The sequence below is a fragment of the Melanerpes formicivorus genome, unplaced genomic scaffold (assembly GCF_026170545.1).
Source record: "Melanerpes formicivorus ecotype bairdi unplaced genomic scaffold, bMelFor1.0.p_v2 SCAF_214, whole genome shotgun sequence".
NCBI classification, from domain to species: Eukaryota; Metazoa; Chordata; class Aves; order Piciformes; family Picidae; genus Melanerpes; species Melanerpes formicivorus.
In genome coordinates, this window is record NW_027142566.1 from 269,007 (window position 1) to 288,351 (window position 19,345).

Sequence of the window (19,345 nt, forward strand, 5' to 3'; positions counted from 1 at the left end):
GCCAATGCAATTTGGTGCTAGGCCTTTCCCTTTAGGTTTTACCCGAACAATGTTTTCATTAGTTTCGCTCACTCTCGAAATCAAGCATTTTACAGCAGGTTGGAGCAGCCTGTATCTCAGCACAGGAATAAGGTAGGGAAGAATTCTAAGGATCATTTTGACTGCCTCCAGAAGTTAGATCAGATGGCAAATTTTATTTGGTGCTAGGTCTTTCTCTTTAGGTTTTACCCCAACAATGTTTTCATTAGTTTCGCTCACTCTCGAAATCAAGCATTTTACAGCAGGTTGGAGCAGCCTGTATCTCAGCACAGGTATAAGGTAGGGAAGAATTCAAATACTCATTTTGACTTCCTCCAGAAGTTAGATCAGATGGCCAATGCAATTTGGTGCTAGGCCTTTCCCTTTAGGTTTTACCCCAACAATGTTTTCATTAGTTTCGCTCACTCTCGAAATCAAGCATTTTACAGCAGGTTGGAGCAGCCTGTATCTCAGCACAGGAATAAGGTAGGGAAGAATTCAAATACTCATTTTGACTGCCTCCAGAAGTTAGATCAGATGGCCAATGCAATTTGGTGCTAGGCCTTTCCCTTTAGATTTTACCCCAGCAATGTTTTCATTAGTTTCGTTCACTCTCGAAATCAAGCATTTTACAGCAGGTTGGAGCAGCCTGTATCTCAGCACAGGAATAAGGTAGGGAAGAATTCTAAGGATCATTTTGACTGCCTCCAGAAGTTAGATGAGATGGCCAATGGAATTTGGCGCTAGGTCTTTCCCTTTATGTTTTACCCCAACAATGTTTTCATTAGTTTCGCTCACTCTCGAAATCAAGCATTTTACTGCAGGTTGGAGCAGCCTGTATCTCAGCACAGGAATAAGGTAGGGAAGAATTCTAAGGATCATTTTGACTGCCTCCAGAAGTTAGATCAGATGGCCAATGCAAATTGGTGCTAGGCCTTTCCCTTTAGATTTTTCACCAACAATGTTTTCATTAGTTTTGATCACTCTCGAAATCAAGCATTTTACAGCAGGTTGGAGCAGCCTGTATCTCAGCACAGGTATAAGGTAGGGAAGAATTCAAATACTCATTTTGACTGCCTCCAGAAGTTAGATCAGATGGCAAATTGTATTTGGTGCTAGGTCTTTCCCTTTAGGTTTTACCCCAACAATGTTTTCATTAGTTTCACTCACTCTTGAAATCAAGCATTTTACAGCAGGTTGGAGCAGCCTGTATCTCAGCACAGGAATAAGGTAGGGAAGAATTCTAAGGATCATTTTGACTGCCTCCAGAAGTTAGATCAGATGGCAAATTTTATTTGGTGCTAGGTCTTTCTCTTTAGGTTTTACCCCAAAAATATTTTCATTAGTTTCGCTCACTCTCGAAATCAAGCATTTTACAGCAGGTTGGAGCAGCCTGTATCTCAGCACAGGAATAAGGTAGGGAAGAATTCAAATACTCATTTTGACTGCCTCCAGAAGTTAGATCAGATGGCCAATGGAATTTGGTGCTAGGCATTTCCCTTTAGGTTTTACCCCAACAATGTTTTCATTAGTTTCGCTCACTCTCGAAATCAAGCATTTTACAGCAGGTTGGAGCAGCCTGTATCTCAGCACAGGAATAAGGTAGGGAAGAATTCTAAGGATCATTTTGACTGCCTCCAGAAGTTAGATCAGATGGCCAATGGAATTTGGTGCTAGGCCTTTCCCTTTAGGTTTTACCCCAACAATGTTTTCATTAGTTTCGCTCACTCTCGAAATCAAGCATTTTACAGCAGGTTGGAGCAGCCTGTATCTCAGCACAGGAATAAGGTAGGGAAGAATTCTAAGGATCATTTTGACTGCCTCCAGAAGTTAGATCAGATGGCCAATGCAATTTGGTGCTAGGCCTTTCCCTTTAGGTTTTACCCGAACAATGTTTTCATTAGTTTCGCTCACTCTCGAAATCAAGCATTTTACAGCAGGTTGGAGCAGCCTGTATCTCAGCACAGGAATAAGGTAGGGAAGAATTCTAAGGATCATTTTGACTGCCTCCAGAAGTTAGATCAGATGGCCAATGCAATTTGGTGCTAGGCCTTTCCCTTTAGATTTTTCGCCAACAATGTTTTCATTAGTTTTGATCACTCTCGAAATCAAGCATTTTACAGCAGGTTGGAGCAGCCTGTATCTCAGCACAGGTATAAGGTAGGGAAGAATTCAAATACTCATTTTGACTGCCTCCAGAAGTTAGTTCAGATGGCAAATTGTATTTGGTGCTAGGTCTTTCCCTTTAGGTTTTATCCCAACAATGTTTTCATTAGTTTCGCTCACTCTTGAAATCAAGCATTTTACAGCAGGTTGGAGCAGCCTGTATCTCAGCACAGGAATAAGGTAGGGAAGAATTCTAAGGATCATTTTGACTGCCTCCAGAAGTTAGATCAGATGGCAAATTTTATTTGGTGCTAGGTCTTTCTCTTTAGGTTTTACCCCAACAATGTTTTCATTAGTTTCGCTCACTCTCGAAATCAAGCATTTTACAGCAGGTTGGAGCAGCCTGTATCTCAGCACAGGAATAAGGTAGGGAAGAATTCTAAGGATCATTTTGACTGCCTCCAGAAGTTAGATCAGATGGCAAATTGGATTTGGTGCTAGGTCTTTCCCTTTAGGTTTTACCCCAACAATGTTTTCATTAGTTTCGATCACTCTTGAAATCAAGCATTTTACAGCAGGTTGGAGCAGCCTGTATCTCAGCACAGGAATAAGGTAGGGAAGAATTCTAAGGATCATTTTGACTGCCTCCAGAAGTTAGATCAGATGGCCAATGCAATTTGGTGCTAGGCCTTTCCCTTTAGGTTTTACCCCAACAATGTTTTCATTAGTTTCGCTCACTCTCGAAATCAAGCATTTTACAGCAGGTTGGAGCAGACTGTTTCTCAGCACAGGAATAAGGTAGGGAAGAATTCAAATACTCATTTTGACTGCCTCCAGAAGTTAGATCAGATGGCCAATGCAATTTGGTGCTAGGCCTTTCCCTTTAGGATTTACCCCAGCAATGTTTTCATTAGTTTCGCTCACTCTTGAAATCAAGCATTTTACAGCAGGTTGGAGCAGCCTGTATCTCAGCACAGGAATAAGGTAGGGAAGAATTCTAAGGATCATTTTGACTGCCTCCAGAAGTTAGATCAGATGGCCAATGGAATTTGGTGCTAGGTCTTTCCCTTTATGTTTTACCCCAACAATGTTTTCATTAGTTTCGCTCACTCTCGAAATCAAGCATTTTACAGCAGGTTGGAGCAGCCTGTATCTCAGCACAGGAATAAGGTAGGGAAGAATTCAAATACTCATTTTGACTGCCTCCAGAAGTTAGATCAGATGGCAAATTGGATTTGGTGCTAGGTCTTTCCCTTTAGGTTTTACCCCAACAATGTTTTCATTAGTTTCGCTCACTCTCGAAATCAAGCATTTTACAGCAGGTTGGAGCAGCCTGTATCTCAGCACAGGAATAAGGTAGGGAAGAATTCAAATACTCATTTTGACTGCCTCCAGAAGTTAGATCAGATGGCCAATGCAATTTGGTGCTAGGCCTTTCCCTTTAGATTTTACCCCAGCTATGTTTTCATTAGTTTCGCTCACTCTCGAAATCAAGCATTTTACAGCAGGTTGGAGCAGCCTGTATCTCAGCACAGGAATAAGGTAGGGAAGAATTCTAAGGATCATTTTGACTGCCTCCAGAAGTTAGATCAGATGGCAAATTTTATTTGGTGCGAGGTCTTTCTCTTTAGGTTTTACCCCAACAATGTTTTCATTAGTTTCGCTCACTCTTGAAATCAAGCATTTTACAGCAGGTTGGAGCAGCCTGTATCTCAGCACAGGAATAAGGTAGGGAAGAATTCTAAGGATCATTTGTACTGCCTCCAGAAGTTAGATCAGATGGCCAATGCAATTTGGTGCTAGGCCTTTCCCTTTAGGTTTTACCCCAACAATGTTTTCATTAGTTTCGCTCACTCTCGAAATCAAGCATTTTACAGCAGGTTGGAGCAGCCTGTATCTCAGCACAGGAATAAGGTAGGGAAGAATTCAAATACTCATTTTGACTGCCTCCAGAAGTTAGATCAGATGGCCAATGCAATTTGGTGCTAGGCCTTTCCCTTTAGGTTTTACCCCAACAATGTTTTCATTAGTTTCGCTCACTCTCGAAATCAAGCATTTTACAGCAGGTTGGAGCAGCCTGTATCTCAGCACAGGAATAAGGTAGGGAAGAATTCTAAGGATCATTTTGACTGCCTCCAGAAGTTAGATCAGATGGCCAATGGAATTTGGTGCTAGGTCTTTCCCTTTATGTTTTACCCCAACAATGTTTTCATTAGTTTCGCTCAATCTCGAAATCAAGCATTTTACAGCAGGTTGGAGCAGCCTGTATCTCAGCACAGGAATAAGGTAGGGAAGAATTCAAATACTCATTTTGACTGCCTCCAGAAGTTAGATCAGATGGCCAATGCAATTTGGTGCTAGGCCTTTCCCTTTAGGTTTCACCCCAACAATGTTTTCATTAGTTTCGCTCACTCTCGAAATCAAGCATTTTACAGCAGGTTGGAGCAGCCTGTATCTCAGCACAGGAATAAGGTAGGGAAGAATTCAAATACTCATTTTGACTGCCTCCAGAAGTTAGATCAGATGGCAAATTGGATTTGGTGCTAGGTCTTTCCCTTTAGGTTTTACCCCAACAATGTTTTCATTAGTTTCGATCACTCTTGAAATCAAGCATTTTACAGCAGGTTGGAGCAGCCTGTATCTCAGCACAGGAATAAGGTAGGGAAGAATTCTAAGGATCATTTTGACTGCCTCCAGAAGTTAGATCAGATGGCCAATGCAATTTGGTGCTAGGCCTTTCCCTTTAGGTTTTACCCCAACAATGTTTTCATTAGTTTCGCTCACTCTCGAAATCAAGCATTTTACAGCAGGTTGGAGCAGCCTGTATCTCAGCACAGGAATAAGGTAGGGAAGAATTCAAATACTCATTTTGACTGCCTCCAGAAGTTAGATCAGATGGCCAATGCAATTTGGTGCTAGGCCTTTCCCTTTAGGTTTTACCCCAGCAATGTTTTCATTAGTTTCGCTCACTCTCGAAATCAAGCATTTTACAGCAGGTTGGAGCAGCCTGTATCTCAGCACAGGAATAAGGTAGGGAAGAATTCAAATACTCATTTTGACTGCCTCCAGAAGTTAGATCAGATGGCCAATGCAATTTGGTGCTAGGCCTTTCCCTTTAGGATTTACCCCAGCAATGTTTTCATTAGTTTCGCTCACTCTCGAAATCAAGCATTTTACAGCAGGTTGGAGCAGCCTGTATCTCAGCACAGGAATAAGGTAGGGAAGAATTCTAAGGATCATTTTGACTGCCTCCAGAAGTTAGATCAGATGGCCAATGGAATTTGGTGCTAGGCCTTTCCCTTTAGGTTTTACCCCAACAATGTTTTCATTAGTTTCGTTCACTCTCGAAATCAAGCATTTTACAGCAGGTTGGAGCAGCCTGTATCTCAGCACAGGAATAAGGTAGGGAAGAATTCAAATACTCATTTTGACTGCCTCCAGAAGTTAGATCAGATGGCAAATTGTATTTGGTGCTAGGTCTTTCCCTTTAGGTTTTACCCCAACAATGTTTTCATTAGTTTCGATCACTCTTGAAATCAAGCATTTTACAGCAGGTTGGAGCAGCCTGTATCTCAGCACAGGGATAAGGTAGGGAAGAATTCTAAGGATCATTTTGACTGCCTCCAGAAGTTAGATCAGATGGCCAATGCAATTTGGTGCTAGGCCTTTGCCTTTAGGTTTTACCCCAACAATGTTTTCATTAGTTTCGCTCACTCTCGAAATCAAGCATTTTACAGCAGGTTGGAGCAGCCTGTATCTCAGCACAGGAATAAGGTAGGGAAGAATTCAAATACTCATTTTGACTGCCTCCAGAAGTTAGATCAGATGGCCAATGCAATTTGGTGCTAGGCCTTTCCCTTTAGGATTTACCCCAGCAATGTTTTCATTAGTTTCGCTCACTCTCGAAATCAAGCATTTTACAGCAGGTTGGAGCAGCCTGTATCTCAGCACAGGAATAAGGTAGGGAAGAATTCTAAGGATCATTTTGACTGCCTCCAGAAGTTAGATCAGATGGCCAATGGAATTTGGTGCTAGGTCTTTCCCTTTATGTTGTACCCCAACAATGTTTTCATTAGTTTCGCTCACTCTCGAAATCAAGCATTTTACAGCAGGTTGGAGCAGCCTGTATCTCAGCACAGGAATAAGGTAGGGAAGAATTCAAATACTCATTTTGACTGCCTCCAGAAGTTAGATCAGATGGCAAATTGTATTTAGTGCTAGGCCTTTCCCTTTAGGTTTTACCCGAACAATGTTTTCATTAGTTTCGCTCACTCTCGAAATCAAGCATTTTACAGGAGGTTGGAGCAGCCTGTATCTCAGCACAGGAATAAGGTAGGGAAGAATTCAAATACTCATTTTGACTGCCTCCAGAAGTTAGATCAGATGGCCAACGCAATTTGGTGCTAGGCCTTTCCCTTTAGGTTTTACCCCAACAATGTTTTCATTAGTTTCGCTCACTCTCGAAATCAAGCATTTTACAGCAGGTTGGAGCAGCCTGTATCTCAGCACAGGAATAAGGTAGGGAAGAATTCTAAGGATCATTTTGACTGCCTCCAGAAGTTAGATCAGATGGCCAATGGAGTTTGGTGCTAGGTCTTTCCCTTTATGTTTTACCCCAACAATGTTTTCATTAGTTTCGCTCACTCTCGAAATCAAGCATTTTACAGCAGGTTGGAGCAGCCTGTATCTCAGCACAGGAATAAGGTAGGGAAGAATTCTAAGGATCATTTTGACTGCCTCCAGAAGTTAGATCAGATGGCCAATGCAATTTGGTGCTAGGCCTTTCCCTTTAGGTTTTACCCCAACAATGATTTCATTAGTTTCGCTCACTCTCGAAATCAAGCATTTTACAGCAGGTTGGAGCAGCCTGTATCTCAGCAGAGGAATAAGGTAGGGAAGAATTCTAAGGATCATTTTGACTGCCTCCAGAAGTTAGATCAGATGGCCAATGCAATTTGGTGCTAGGCCTTTCCCTTTAGATTTTTCGCCAACAATGTTTTCATTAGTTTTGATCACTCTCGAAATCAAGCATTTTACAGCAGGTTAGAGCAGCCTGTATCTCAGCACAGGTATAAGGTAGGGAAGAATTCAAATACTCATTTTGACTGCCTCCAGAAGTTACATCAGATGGCCAATGCAATTTGGTGCTAGGCCTTTCCCTTTAGGTTTTACCCCAACAATGTTTTCATTAGTTTCGCTCACTCTTGAAATCAAGCATTTTACAGCAGGTTGGAGCAGCCTGTATCTCAGCACAGGAATAAGGTAGGGAAGAATTCTAAGGATCATTTTGACTGCCTCCAGAAGTTAGATCAGATGGCAAATTTTATTTGGTGCTAGGTCTTTCTCTTTAGGTTTTACCCCAACAATGTTTTCATTAGTTTCGCTCACTCTCGAAATCAAGCATTTTACAGCAGGTTGGAGCAGCCTGTATCTCAGCACAGGAATAAGGTAGGGAAGAATTCAAATACTCATTTTGACTGCCTCCAGAAGTTAGATCAGATGGCAAATTGTATTTGGTGCTAGGTCTTTCCCTTTAGGTTTTACCCCAACAATGTTTTCATTAGTTTCGCTCACTCTCGAAATCAAGCATTTTACAGCAGGTTGGAGCAGCCTGTATCTCAGCACAGGAATAAGGTAGGGAAGAATTCAAATACTCATTTTGACTGCCTCCAGAAGTTAGATCAGATGGCCAATGCAATTTGGTGCTAGGCCTTTCCCTTTAGGTTTTACCCCAACAATGTTTTCATTAGTTTCGCTCACTCTCAAAATCAAGCATTTTACAGCAGGTTGGAGCAGCCTGTATCTCAGCACAGGAATAAGGTAGGGAAGAATTCTAAGGATCATTTTGACTGCCTCCAGAAGTTAGATCAGATGGCCAATGGAATTTGGTGCTAGGCCTTTCCCTTTAGGTTTTTCGCCAACAATGTTTTCATTAGTTTTGATCACTCTCGAAATCAAGCATTTTACAGCAGGTTGGAGCAGCCTGTATCTCAGCACAGGAATAAGGTAGGGAAGAATTCAAATACTCATTTTGACTGCCTCCAGAAGTTAGATCAGATGGCAAATTGTATTTGGTGCCAGGTCTTTCCCTTTAGGTTTTACCCCAACAATGTTTTCATTAGTTTTGCTCACTCTCGAAATCAAGCATTTTACAGCAGGTTGGAGCAGCCTGTATCTCAGCACAGGAATAAGGTAGGGAAGAATTCTAAGGATCATTTTGACTGCCTCCAGAAGTTAGATCAGATGGCCAATGGAATTTGGTGCTAGGTCTTTCCCTTTATGTTTTACCCCAACAATGTTTTCATTAGTTTCGCTCACTCTCGAAATCAAGCATTTTACAGCAGGTTGGAGCAGCCTGTATCTCAGCACAGGAATAAGGTAGGGAAGAATTCAAATACTCATTTTGACTGCCTCCAGAAGTTAGATCAGATGGCCAATGCAATTTGGTGCTAGGCCTTTCCCTTTAGGTTTTACCCCAACAATGTTTTCATTAGTTTCGCTCACTCTCGAAATCAAGCATTTTACAGCAGGTTGGAGCAGCCTGTATCTCAGCACAGGAATAAGGTAGGGAAGAATTCAAATACTCATTTTGACTGCCTCCAGAAGTTAGATCAGATGGCCAATGCAATTTGGTGCTAGGCCTTTCCCTTTAGGTTTTACCCCAACAATGATTTCATTAGTTTCGCTCACTCTCGAAATCAAGCATTTTACAGCAGGTTGGAGCAGCCTGTATCTCAGCAGAGGAATAAGGTAGGGAAGAATTCTAAGGATCATTTTGACTGCCTCCAGAAGTTAGATCAGATGGCCAATGCAATTTGGTGCTAGGCCTTTCCCTTTAGATTTTTCGCCAACAATGTTTTCATTAGTTTTGATCACTCTCGAAATCAAGCATTTTACAGCAGGTTGGAGCAGCCTGTATCTCAGCACAGGTATAAGGTAGGGAAGAATTCAAATACTCATTTTGACTGCCTCCAGAAGTTAGATCAGATGGCCAATGCAATTTGGTGCTAGGCCTTTCCCTTTAGGTTTTACCCCAACAATGTTTTCATTAGTTTTGATCACTCTTGAAATCAAGCATTTTACAGCAGGTTGGAGCAGCCTGTATCTCAGCACAGGAATAAGGTAGGGAAGAATTCTAAGGATCATTTTGACTGCCTCCAGAAGTTAGATCAGATGGCAAATTTTATTTGGTGCTAGGTCTTTCTCTTTAGGTTTTACCCCAACAATGTTTTCATTAGTTTCGCTCACTCTCGAAATCAAGCATTTTACAGCAGGTTGGAGCAGCCTGTATCTCAGCACAGGAATAAGGTAGGGAAGAATTCAAATACTCATTTTGACTGCCTCCAGAAGTTAGATCAGATGGCAAATTGTATTTGGTGCTAGGTCTTTCCCTTTAGGTTTTACCCCAACAATGTTTTCATTAGTTTCGCTCACTCTCGAAATCAAGCATTTTACAGCAGGTTGGAGCAGCCTGTATCTCAGCACAGGAATAAGGTAGGGAAGAATTCAAATACTCATTTTGACTGCCTCCAGAAGTTAGATCAGATGGCAAATTGTATTTGGTGCCAGGTCTTTCCCTTTAGGTTTTACCCCAACAATGTTTTCATTAGTTTTGCTCACTCTCGAAATCAAGCATTTTACAGCAGGTTGGAGCAGCCTGTATCTCAGCACAGGAATAAGGTAGGGAAGAATTCTAAGGATCATTTTGACTGCCTCCAGAAGTTAGATCAGATGGCCAATGGAATTTGGTGCTAGGTCTTTCCCTTTATGTTTTACCCCAACAATGTTTTCATTAGTTTCGCTCACTCTCGAAATCAAGCATTTTACAGCAGGTTGGAGCAGCCTGTATCTCAGCAGAGGAATAAGGTAGGGAAGAATTCTAAGGATCATTTTGACTGCCTCCAGAAGTTAGATCAGATGGCCAATGCAATTAGGTGCTAGGCCTTTCCCTTTAGATTTTTCGCCAACAATGTTTTCATTAGTTTCGCTCACTCTCGAAATCAAGCATTTTACAGCAGGTTGGAGCAGCCTGTATCTCAGCACAGGTATAAGGTAGGGAAGAATTCAAATACTCATTTTGACTGCCTCCAGAAGTTAGATCAGATGGCCAATGCAATTTGGTGCTAGGCCTTTCCCTTTAGGTTTTACCCCAACAATGTTTTCATTAGTTTCGCTCACTCTTGAAATCAAGCATTTTACAGCAGGTTGGAGCAGCCTGTATCTCAGCACAGGAATAAGGTAGGGAAGAATTCTAAGGATCATTTTGACTGCCTCCAGAAGTTAGATCAGATGGCAAATTTTATTTGGTGCTAGGTCTTTCTCTTTAGGTTTTACCCCAACAATATTTTCATTAGTTTCGCTCAGTCTCGAAATCAAGCATTTTACAGCAGGTTGGAGCAGCCTGTATCTCAGCACAGGAATAAGGTAGGGAAGAATTCAAATACTCATTTTGACTGCCTCCAGAAGTTAGATCAGATGGCAAATTGTATTTGGTGCTAGGCCTTTCCCTTTAGGTTTTACCCCAACAATGTTTTCATTAGTTTCGCTCACTCTCGAAATCAAGCATTTTACAGCAGGTTGGAGCAGCCTGTATCTCAGCACAGGAATAAGGTAGGGAAGAATTCAAATACTCATTTTGACTGCCTCCAGAAGTTAGATCAGATGGCCAATGCAATTTGGTGCTAGGCCTTTCCCTTTAGGTTTTACCCCAACAATGTTTTCATTAGTTTCGCTCACTCTCGAAATCAAGCATTTTACAGCAGGTTGGAGCAGCCTGTATCTCAGCACAGGAATAAGGTAGGGAAGAATTCTAAGGATCATTTTGACTGCCTCCAGAAGTTAGATCAGATGGCCAATGCAATTTGGTGCTAGGCCTTTCCCTTTAGGTTTTACCCCAACAATGTTTTCATTAGTTTCGATCACTCTCAAAATCAAGCATTTTACAGCAGGTTGGAGCAGCCTGTATCTCAGCACAGGAATAAGGTAGGGAAGAATTCTAAGGATCATTTTGACTGCCTCCAGAAGTTAGATCAGATGGCCAATGGAATTTGGTGCTAGGCCTTTCCCTTTAGGTTTTTCGCCAACAATGTTTTCATTAGTTTTGATCACTCTCGAAATCAAGCATTTTACAGCAGGTTGGAGCAGCCTGTATCTCAGCACAGGAATAAGGTAGGGAAGAATTCAAATACTCATTTTGACTGCCTCCAGAAGTTAGATCAGATGGCAAATTTTATTTGGTGCTATGTCTTTCCCTTTAGGTTTTACCCCAACAATGTTTTCATTAGTTTTGCTCACTCTCGAAATCAAGCATTTTACAGCAGGTTGGAGCAGCCTGTATCTCAGCACAGGAATAAGGTAGGGAAGAATTCAAATACTCATTTTGACTGCCTCCAGAAGTTAGATCAGATGGCAAATTGTATTTGGTGCTAGGTCTTTCCCTTTAGGTTTTACCCCAACAATGTTTTCATTAGTTTCGATCACTCTTGAAATCAAGCATTTTACAGCAGGTTGGAGCAGCCTGTATCTCAGCACAGGAATAAGGTAGGGAAGAATTCTAAGGATCATTTTGACTGCCTCCAGAAGTTAGATCAGATGGCCAATGCAATTTGGTGCTAGGCCTTTCCCTTTAGGTTTTACCCCAGCAATGTTTTCATTAGTTTCGCTCACTCTCGAAATCAAGCATTTTACAGCAGGTTGGTGCAGCCTGTATCTCAGCACAGGAATAAGGTAGGGAAGAATTCAAATACTCATTTTGACTGCCTCCAGAAGTTAGATCAGATGGCCAATGGAATTTGGTGCTAGGTCTTTCCCTTTATGTTTTACCCCAACAATGTTTTCATTAGTTTCGCTCACTCTCGAAATCAAGCATTTTACAGCAGGTTGGAGCAGCCTGTATCTCAGCACAGGAATAAGGTAGGGAAGAATTCTAAGGATCATTTTGACTGCCTCCAGAAGTTAGATCAGATGGCCAATGCAATTTGGTGCTAGGCCTTTCCCTTTAGGTTTTACCCCAACAATGATTTCATTAGTTTCGCTCACTCTCGAAATCAAGCATTTTACAGCAGGTTGGAGCAGCCTGTATCTCAGCAGAGGAATAAGGTAGGGAAGAATTCTAAGGATCATTTTGACTGCCTCCAGAAGTTAGATCAGATGGCCAATGCAATTTGGTGCTAGGCCTTTCCCTTTAGATTTTTCGCCAACAATGTTTTCATTAGTTTTGATCACTCTCGAAATCAAGCATTTTACAGCAGGTTGGAGCAGCCTGTATCTCAGCACAGGTATAAGGTAGGGAAGAATTCTAAGGATCATTTTGACTGCCTCCAGAAGTTAGATCAGATGGCAAATTGTATTTGGTGCTAGGTCTTTCCCTTTAGGTTTTACCCCAACAATGTTTTCATTAGTTTCGCTCACTCTTGAAATCAAGCATTTTACAGCAGGTTGGAGCAGCCTGTATCTCAGCACAGGAATAAGGTAGGGAAGAATTCTAAGGATCATTTTGACTGCCTCCAGAAGTTAGATCAGATGGCCAATGCAATTTGGTGCTAGGCCTTTCCCTTTAGGTTTTACCCCAACAATGTTTTCATTAGTTTCGCTCACTCTGGAAATCAAGCATTTTACAGCAGGTTGGAGCAGCCTGTATCTCAGCACAGGAATAAGGTAGGGAAGAATTCTAAGGATCATTTTGACTGCCTCCAGAAGTTAGATCAGATGGCCAATGCAATTTGGTGCTAGGCCTTTCCCTTTAGGTTTTACCCCAACAATGTTTTCATTAGTTTCGCTCACTCTCGAAATCAAGCATTTTACAGCAGGTTGGAGCAGCCTGTATCTCAGCACAGGAATAAGGTAGGGAAGAATTCAAATACTCATTTTGACTGCCTCCAGAAGTTAGATCAGATGGCCAATGCAATTTGGTGCTAGGCCTTTCCCTTTAGGTTTTACCCCAACAATGTTTTCATTAGTCTTGATCACTCTCGAAATCAAGCATTTTACAGCAGGTTGGAGCAGCCTGTATCTCAGCACAGGAATAAGGTAGGGAAGAATTCAAATACTCATTTTGACTGCCTCCGGAAGTTAGATCAGATGGCCAATGCAATTTGGTGCTAGGCCTTTCCCTTTAGGTTTTACCCCAGCAATGTTTTCATTAGTTTCGATCACTCTCGAAATCAAGCATTTTACAGCAGGTTGGAGCAGCCTGTATCTCAGCACAGGAATAAGGTAGGGAAGAATTCTAAGGATCATTTTGACTGCCTCCAGAAGTTAGATCAGATGGCCAATGGAATTTGGTGCTAGGCCTTTCCCTTTAGATTTTTCGCCAACAATGTTTTCATTAGTTTTGATCACTCTCGAAATCAAGCATTTTACAGCAGGTTGGAGCAGCCTGTATCTCAGCACAGGAATAAGGTAGGGAAGAATTCTAAGGATCATTTTGACTGCCTCCAGAAGTTAGATAAGATGGCAAATTGTATTTGGTGCGAGGTCTTTCCCTTTAGGTTTTACCCCAACAATGTTTTCATTAGTTTCGCTCACTCTCGAAATCAAGCATTTTACAGCAGGTTGGAGCAGCCTGTATCTCAGCACAGGAATAAGGTAGGGAAGAATTCAAATACTCATTTTGACTGCCTCCAGAAGTTAGATCAGATGGCCAATGCAATTTGGTGCTAGGCCTTTCCCTTTAGGTTTTACCCCAACAATGTTTTCATTAGTTTCGCTCACTCTTGAAATCAAGCATTTTACAGCAGGTTGGAGCAGCCTGTATCTCAGCACAGGAATAAGGTAGGGAAGAATTCTAAGGATCATTTTGACTGCCTCCAGAAGTTAGATCAGATGGCAAATTTTATTTGGTGCTAGGTCTTTCTCTTTAGGTTTTACCCCAACAATGTTTTCATTAGTTTCGCTCACTCTCGAAATCAAGCATTTTACAGCAGGTTGGAGCAGCCTGTATCTCAGCACAGGAATAAGGTAGGGAAGAATTCAAATACTCATTTTGACTGCCTCCAGAAGTTAGATCAGATGGCAAATTGTATTTGGTGCTAGGTCTTTCCCTTTAGGTTTTACCCCAACAATGTTTTCATTAGTTTCGCTCACTCTCGAAATCAAGCATTTTACAGCAGGTTGGAGCAGCCTGTATCTCAGCACAGGAATAAGGTAGGGAAGAATTCAAATACTCATTTTGACTGCCTCCAGAAGTTAGATCAGATGGCAAATTGTATTTGGTGCCAGGTCTTTCCCTTTAGGTTTTACCCCAACAATGTTTTCATTAGTTTTGCTCACTCTCGAAATCAAGCATTTTACAGCAGGTTGGAGCAGCCTGTATCTCAGCACAGGAATAAGGTAGGGAAGAATTCTAAGGATCATTTTGACTGCCTCCAGAAGTTAGATCAGATGGCCAATGGAATTTGGTGCTAGGTCTTTCCCTTTATGTTTTACCCCCAACAATGTTTTCATTAGTTTCGCTCACTCTCGAAATCAAGCATTTTACAGCAGGTTGGAGCAGCCTGTATCTCAGCAGAGGAATAAGGTAGGGAAGAATTCTAAGGATCATTTTGACTGCCTCCAGAAGTTAGATCAGATGGCCAATGCAATTAGGTGCTAGGCCTTTCCCTTTAGATTTTTCGCCAACAATGTTTTCATTAGTTTCGCTCACTCTCGAAATCAAGCATTTTACAGCAGGTTGGAGCAGCCTGTATCTCAGCACAGGTATAAGGTAGGGAAGAATTCAAATACTCATTTTGACTGCCTCCAGAAGTTAGATCAGATGGCCAATGCAATTTGGTGCTAGGCCTTTCCCTTTAGGTTTTACCCCAACAATGTTTTCATTAGTTTCGCTCACTCTTGAAATCAAGCATTTTACAGCAGGTTGGAGCAGCCTGTATCTCAGCACAGGAATAAGGTAGGGAAGAATTCTAAGGATCATTTTGACTGCCTCCAGAAGTTAGATCAGATGGCAAATTTTATTTGGTGCTAGGTCTTTCTCTTTAGGTTTTACCCCAACAATATTTTCATTAGTTTCGCTCAGTCTCGAAATCAAGCATTTTACAGCAGGTTGGAGCAGCCTGTATCTCAGCACAGGAATAAGGTAGGGAAGAATTCAAATACTCATTTTGACTGCCTCCAGAAGTTAGATCAGATGGCAAATTGTATTTGGTGCTAGGCCTTTCCCTTTAGGTTTTACCCCAACAATGTTTTCATTAGTTTCGCTCACTCTCGAAATCAAGCATTTTACAGCAGGTTGGAGCAGCCTGTATCTCAGCACAGGAATAAGGTAGGGAAGAATTCAAATACTCATTTTGACTGCCTCCAGAAGTTAGATCAGATGGCCAATGCAATTTGGTGCTAGGCCTTTCCCTTTAGGTTTTACCCCAACAATGTTTTCATTAGTTTCGCTCACTCTCGAAATCAAGCATTTTACAGCAGGTTGGAGCAGCCTGTATCTCAGCACAGGAATAAGGTAGGGAAGAATTCTAAGGATCATTTTGACTGCCTCCAGAAGTTAGATCAGATGGCCAATGCAATTTGGTGCTAGGCCTTTCCCTTTAGGTTTTACCCCAACAATGTTTTCATTAGTTTCGATCACTCTCAAAATCAAGCATTTTACAGCAGGTTGGAGCAGCCTGTATCTCAGCACAGGAATAAGGTAGGGAAGAATTCTAAGGATCATTTTGACTGCCTCCAGAAGTTAGATCAGATGGCCAATGGAATTTGGTGCTAGGCCTTTCCCTTTAGGTTTTTCGCCAACAATGTTTTCATTAGTTTTGATCACTCTCGAAATCAAGCATTTTACAGCAGGTTGGAGCAGCCTGTATCTCAGCACAGGAATAAGGTAGGGAAGAATTCAAATACTCATTTTGACTGCCTCCAGAAGTTAGATCAGATGGCAAATTTTATTTGGTGCTATGTCTTTCCCTTTAGGTTTTACCCCAACAATGTTTTCATTAGTTTTGCTCACTCTCGAAATCAAGCATTTTACAGCAGGTTGGAGCAGCCTGTATCTCAGCACAGGAATAAGGTAGGGAAGAATTCAAATACTCATTTTGACTGCCTCCAGAAGTTAGATCAGATGGCAAATTGTATTTGGTGCTAGGTCTTTCCCTTTAGGTTTTACCCCAACAATGTTTTCATTAGTTTTCGATCACTCTTGAAATCAAGCATTTTACAGCAGGTTGGAGCAGCCTGTATCTCAGCACAGGAATAAGGTAGGGAAGAATTCTAAGGATCATTTTGACTGCCTCCAGAAGTTAGATCAGATGGCCAATGCAATTTGGTGCTAGGCCTTTCCCTTTAGGTTTTACCCCAGCAATGTTTTCATTAGTTTCGCTCACTCTCGAAATCAAGCATTTTACAGCAGGTTGGTGCAGCCTGTATCTCAGCACAGGAATAAGGTAGGGAAGAATTCAAATACTCATTTTGACTGCCTCCAGAAGTTAGATCAGATGGCCAATGGAATTTGGTGCTAGGTCTTTCCCTTTATGTTTTACCCCAACAATGTTTTCATTAGTTTCGCTCACTCTCGAAATCAAGCATTTTACAGCAGGTTGGAGCAGCCTGTATCTCAGCACAGGAATAAGGTAGGGAAGAATTCTAAGGATCATTTTGACTGCCTCCAGAAGTTAGATCAGATGGCCAATGCAATTTGGTGCTAGGCCTTTCCCTTTAGGTTTTACCCCAACAATGATTTCATTAGTTTCGCTCACTCTCGAAATCAAGCATTTTACAGCAGGTTGGAGCAGCCTGTATCTCAGCAGAGGAATAAGGTAGGGAAGAATTCTAAGGATCATTTTGACTGCCTCCAGAAGTTAGATCAGATGGCCAATGCAATTTGGTGCTAGGCCTTTCCCTTTAGATTTTTCGCCAACAATGTTTTCATTAGTTTTGATCACTCTCGAAATCAAGCATTTTACAGCAGGTTGGAGCAGCCTGTATCTCAGCACAGGTATAAGGTAGGGAAGAATTCTAAGGATCATTTTGACTGCCTCCAGAAGTTAGATCAGATGGCAAATTGTATTTGGTGCTAGGTCTTTCCCTTTAGGTTTTACCCCAACAATGTTTTCATTAGTTTCGCTCACTCTTGAAATCAAGCATTTTACAGCAGGTTGGAGCAGCCTGTATCTCAGCACAGGAATAAGGTAGGGAAGAATTCTAAGGATCATTTTGACTGCCTCCAGAAGTTAGATCAGATGGCCAATGCAATTTGGTGCTAGGCCTTTCCCTTTAGGTTTTACCCCAACAATGTTTTCATTAGTTTCGCTCACTCTGGAAATCAAGCATTTTACAGCAGGTTGGAGCAGCCTGTATCTCAGCACAGGAATAAGGTAGGGAAGAATTCTAAGGATCATTTTGACTGCCTCCAGAAGTTAGATCAGATGGCCAATGCAATTTGGTGCTAGGCCTTTCCCTTTAGGTTTTACCCCAACAATGTTTTCATTAGTTTCGCTCACTCTCGAAATCAAGCATTTTACAGCAGGTTGGAGCAGCCTGTATCTCAGCACAGGAATAAGGTAGGGAAGAATTCAAATACTCATTTTGACTGCCTCCAGAACTTAGATCAGATGGCCAATGCAATTTGGTGCTAGGCCTTTCCCTTTAGGTTTTACCCCAACAATGTTTTCATTAGTCTTGATCACTCTCGAAATCAAGCATTTTACAGCAGGTTGGAGCAGCCTGTATCTCAGCACAGGAATAAGGTAGGGAAGAATTCAAATACTCATTTTGACTGCCTCCGGAAGTTAGATCAGATGGCCAATGCAATTTGGTGCTAGGCCTTTCCCTTTAGGTTTTACCCCAGCAATGTTTTCATTAGTTTCGATCACTCTCGAAATCAAGCATTTTACAGCAGGTTGGAGCAGCCTGTATCTCAGCACAGGAATAAGGTAGGGAAGAATTCTAAGGATCATTTTGACTGCCTCCAGAAGTTAGATCAGATGGCCAATGGAATTTGGTGCTAGGCCTTTCCCTTTAGATTTTTCGCCAACAATGTTTTCATTAGTTTTGATCACTCTCGAAATCAAGCATTTTACAGCAGGTTGGAGCAGCCTGTATCTCAGCACAGGAATAAGGTAGGGAAGAATTCTAAGGATCATTTTGACTGCCTCCAGAAGTTAGATAAGATGGCAAATTGTATTTGGTGCGAGGTCTTTCCCTTTAGGTTTTACCCCAACAATGTTTTCATTAGTTTCGCTCACTCTCGAAATCAAGCATTTTACAGCAGGTTGGAGCAGCCTGTATCTCAGCACAGGAATAAGGTAGGGAAGAATTCAAATACTCATTTTGACTGCCTCCAGAAGTTAGATCAGATGGCCAATGCAATTTGGTGCTAGGCCTTTCCCTTTAGGTTTTACCCCAACAATGTTTTCATTAGTTTCGCTCACTCTCGAAATCAAGCATTTTACAGCAGGTTGGAGCAGCCTGTATCTCAGCACAGGAATAAGGTAGGGAAGAATTCTAAGGATCATTTTGACTGCCTCCAGAAGTTAGATGAGATGGCAAATTGGATTTGGTGCTAGGTCTTTCCCTTTAGGTTTTACCCCAACAATGTTTTCATTAGTTTCGCTCACTCTCGAAATCAAGCATTTTACAGCAGGTTGGAGCAGCCTGTATCTCAGCACAGGAATAAGGTAGGGAAGAATTCTAAGGATCATTTTGACTGCCTCCAGAAGTTAGATCAGATGGCCAATGCAATTTGGTGCTAGGCCTTTCCCTTTAGGTTTTACCCCAACAATGTTTTCATTAGTTTCGCTCACTCTCAAAATCAAGCATTTTACAGCAGGTTGGAGCAGCCTGTATCTCAGCACAGGAATAAGGTAGGGAAGAATTCTAAGGATCATTTTGACTGCCTCCAGAAGTTAGATCAGATGGCCAATGCAATTTGGTGCTAGGCCTTTCCCTTTAGGTTTTACCCCAACAATGTTTTCATTAGTTTCGCTCACTCTCGAAATCAAGCATTTTACAGCAGGTTGGAGCAGCCTGTATCTCAGCACAGGAATAAGGTAGGGAAGAATTCTAAGGATCATTTTGACTGCCTCCAGAAGTTAGATCAGATGGCCAATGCAATTTGGTGCTAGGCCTTTCCCTTTAGGTTTTACCCCAGCAATGTTTTCATTAGTTTCGCTCACTCTCGAAATCAAGCATTTTACAGCAGGTTGGAGCAGCCTGTATCTCAGCACAGGAATAAGGTAGGGAAGAATTCAAATACTCATTTTGACTGCCTCCAGAAGTTAGATCAGAT